The sequence below is a fragment of the Amblyraja radiata genome, chromosome 2, assembly GCF_010909765.2.
Source record: "Amblyraja radiata isolate CabotCenter1 chromosome 2, sAmbRad1.1.pri, whole genome shotgun sequence".
NCBI classification, from domain to species: domain Eukaryota; kingdom Metazoa; phylum Chordata; class Chondrichthyes; order Rajiformes; family Rajidae; genus Amblyraja; species Amblyraja radiata.
This window is the reverse complement of record NC_045957.1, coordinates 132,928,051-132,932,537: the sequence shown is the minus strand read 5'-3', so window position 1 is coordinate 132,932,537 and position 4,487 is coordinate 132,928,051.

The window sequence follows — 4,487 nt, the reverse complement described above, 5'->3', positions numbered from 1 at the left end:
TAATGCCCCTGTCCCACTTAGGAAACCTGAACGGAAACCTCTGGAGAATTTGCGCCCCACCTAATGTTTCCCGGAGGTTGCAGGTAGTGGAAGCAGGTAGGGAGACTGATAAAAACCTCCGGGAACCGCACGGAAACCTTGGGTGGGGCGCAAAGTCTCCAGAGGTTTCCGATCAGGTTTCCTAAGTGGGACAGGGGCATAAGGCAGCAATTATAAAGATCCAGCACTATGATCCAGAAAACAAGTCATGCGCTAGGTTTGACTTTTCATAACAAGGAAACGTGTGAATGTAGTATGATGGATTTAATATAACTAGCACAGAAATAGGTCTTTTAAGAGTCATAGAGTCATAGAGTGATACAGTCTGGAAACAGGCCCTTTGGCCCAACTCGCCCACACTGGCCAACATGTCCCAGCTACACTAGTCCCACTTGCCTCCGCCTTGTCCATATACCTCCAAACCTGTCCTATCCATGTACCTGTCTAACTGTTTCTTAAACAATGGGATAGTCCCAGCCTCAACTACCTCTTCTGGCAGCTTGTTCCACAACCCCACCGCCCTTTGTGTGAAAAAATTACCCATCGGATTCCTATTAAATCATTTTCCCCTTCACCTTGAACATATGTCCTCTGGTCCTCGATTCCCCTACACTGGGCAAGAGACTCTGTGTGTCTACCTGATCTATTCCTCTCATGATTTTGTACACCTCTATAAGAACCCCCTCATCCTCCATCACTCCATGGAATAGAGACCCAGCCTACTCAACCTCTCCCTATAGCTCACACCCTCTAGTCCTGGCAACATCCTCGTAAATCTTTTCTGAACCCTTTCAATCTTGACAATATCTTTCCTATAACATGGTGCCCAGAACTGAACCCAATATTCTAAATGCAATCTCATCAACGTCTTATACAACTGCAACATGACCTCCCAACTTCTATACTCAATACTCTGACTGATGAAGGCAAAAGCTCAAAAGCATTTTTGACCACCTTTTTGACCACCTCTGCTCTACAACACTACCCAGAGGCCTACCATTTGCTGTGTAGGTCCTGCCCTTGTTCGATGTCCCAAAATGCAACACCTCACATTTCCCTGTATTAAATTCCATCAACCATTCCTCCGCCATACCGGGCCATTCAATATTATCATGGGTGATCTGGCAGAAAATTTGCCTTCTTTTCTGTCCCTTAGCCTTCAATTCCATGATTCTTCAAAATAAAATATCTATGTTCTCATTCAATACCCACAATGCTTCCACAACCTATTGGAGCAGAAAATTCCAGATTCACTAGCCATGTGAGACGTTCCAAATTTGGTAACAATATTCCCTTATTCAAGATAATCCAACAGGTGGAGATACAGTATTCTAGCATCTACCCTACCATGCCACATAATATGTCTCAAAAATATAATTTCCCATTCTTCTAAATTCCAAAGAAAATAATCTAATTTATTTAGCCTGTATGATGGGACAAACCATCTTTCCCGGAGTTAGCCCAGAGCTCCGGTTTCACAAGTTCACAGGTTATAAGAGTGGAATTATGCCATTCGGCCCATCAAGTCTACTCCACCATTCAATTTTGGCTGATCTCTGCATCCTTATCCCATTTTCCTGCCTTCTACACATAACTCTTGACACCCGTTCTAATCAAGAATTTGTCTATCTCTGCCTTAAAAATATCCACTGACTTGGCCTCCACAGCTCTATGTGGCAATGAGTTCCACAGATTAACTACCCTCTGTCTAAAGAAGTTCCTCCTCACCTCCTTTCTAAAAGAACACTCTTTAATTCTGAGACTATGACCTCTAGTCCTAGACTCTCCCATCAGTGGAAACGATGCTTTGCAACATCCACTCTGTAAGTTTCAATGAGATCCAGCCCAGTGCTGTCAAGTGCTCATCATATGCTAACCTACATTCCTGGAATCATCCTTGTAAATCTCCTTTGGACCCTCTCCAGAGCCAGCACGTCCTTCTTCAGATATGGGGCGCAAATTTCAAGGTTTCAACGTCAGTTTATTGTCACATGTACCAATTAAGGTACAGCGAAATTCAATTTATCATATAGCCTTACTAAAAAAAAAAGCAATAAGACACACACCTACATAAACATCCACCACAATGGATTCCCCACATTCCTCACTGTGATGGAAGGCAATAAAGTCCAATTTTCTTCACTCTTTATTTGCTCACAGTACTCCAAATGTGGCCTGACCGGCACCTTATAGAGCCTCGGCATTCCATCTCTGTTAACTCTCACACTCCAAAGATGTATAGGTTTGTAAGTTACTTTGCTTGGTAAAATTGTAAAAATTGTTCCTAGTGTGTGTAGGATAGTGTTAGTGTTTAGGGATCGCTTGTCGTCACAGACTCGATGGGTCGAAGGGCTTGTTTTTGTGCTGTATCTCTAAACTAAACTAAACTAAATCTATTTTTCGCTATCTCCATTGTGAATATATTCTTTCATAAATGAGGGGAAGAATATTGTGCACATTCCATTAGATGTGACTTCAACAGTACCGTAAACAACTAGAACAATGCTTCCCTGCGTCTAAATCCCAATCGACTTGCAATAAAGGACAATAACCGATTTGCCTTCCTAACCACTTGCTGCACCTGCCTTCTGTGATTTATTTACAAGAACATTGCTCATCATCAATCTTTCTCCATTTAGAAAAGGGCTTGCCTGCAGACTCCTCTTCCTGAGTTTAATGACCTCACACTTTCCCACAATAAACTCATTGAATTCTTGCCCATTCACTCTATCCAGGTAGTGGGTCATGAGCAAAAAAAAGTGCTGGAGTATCTCAATGGGTCAGATAGCACCTCTGGAAGATGGATAGGCAATGTTTCAAGTTGGAACCCTTCTTCACATTGATTTTAGTTGGGTGGGTGGGGGGGGGGTACAGGTGGAGGGGAGTTGATGGGTGGCCCAGAACCAGAGATGAGTAGGAGACAAAAGGCTGTGAAGGAGAGAGGAGGCATGAAATGTGAGGCCAAAAGAGGGGATATAGGTAGAAGGGGATGGGGGAAAGAAGAAGGAGGGTGGAATAGTTGGAGTAATGGGTGTGCATCCTGGTGGGGCAGAAGGAAGAATACAGGAGAAAATTAATAGGGCGGGGATTATTGGTTAGGTGCTGAAAGTTGGCGGAATCAATGTTCATACTGCTGGGTTATGAATATCATATGCTGAGAGAATGGAGCAGCTGGGCTTGTACACTCTGGAGTTTAGAAGGATGAGAGGATATCTCATTGAAACATATAAGATTGTTAAGGGCTTGGACACACTAGAGGCAGGAAACATGTTCCCGATGTTGGGGGAGTCCAGAACCAGGGGCCACAGTTTAAGAATAAGGAGTAAGCCATTTAGAACGGAGACGAGGAAACATTTTTTCTCACAGAGAGTGGTGAGTCTGTGGAATTCTCTGGAGGCAGGTTCACTGGATGCTTTCAAGAGAGAGCTAGATAGGGCTCTTAAAAATAGCGGAGTCAGGGGATATGTGGAGAAGGCAGGAACGGGGTACTGATTGGGGATGATCAGCCATGATCACATTGAATGGCGGTGCTGGCTCGAAGGGCCGAATGGCCTACTCCTGCACCTATTGTCTATTGTCTATTATCTTCATTGGTACATGCCTTCCCACCTATTTTCATGCCATTGATAAAGTTTGGATACCTTACACTTTGCCCCCTCCCCCCTCCATGTCTTTAATGTAAATCATAAATAATTAAGATGCTAGAACTGATCTTTGCGACACTTAACTAGTTACATCCTTCCAGCCTGAAAAAAGATCTATTTATTCCAACTCTATGTTCTATGTGGTAATTAATCTTCGATCCATATTAAAACATTTCTCCCTCCACCTTGTGCTAATCCCATGTGCACCAACCTGTTTTAGGGCATCATGCCAATGGTGTTCTGACAATTCAAATACACCATTTCCAGGTTCCCCTCTATTGATGCTACTTGTTAGATCATAAGGTCATAAGGACTAGGAGTAGAATTAGGCCATTCGTCTACTCCGCCATTCAATCATGGCTGATCTATCTCTCCTTCCTAACCCCATTCTCCTGCCTTCTCCCCATAACCTCTGACCCCTGTACTAATCAAGAGTCTATCTTTGCCTTAAAAATATCCACTGACTTGTCCTCCACAGCCTTTTGTGGCAAAGAATTCCACAGAATTACCACCCTTTAACTAAATAAATTTCTCCTCATATCCTTCTTGAACGAATGTCCTTTAATTCTGAAGCTATGATCTCTAGTCCTTAACTCTCCCACTAGTCGAAACATCCTCTACATCCACATCCACTATTCAAGCCTTTCACTATTCTGCATGTTTCACTGAGATCCCCCCTCATTCTTCTAAGCTCCAGCGAATACAGGCCCAGTGCCGACAAACGCTCATCATAGGTTAACCTACTCATTCCTTGGATAATTCTTGTAAACCTCCTCTGGACCCTCTCCAGAGCCAGCACATCCT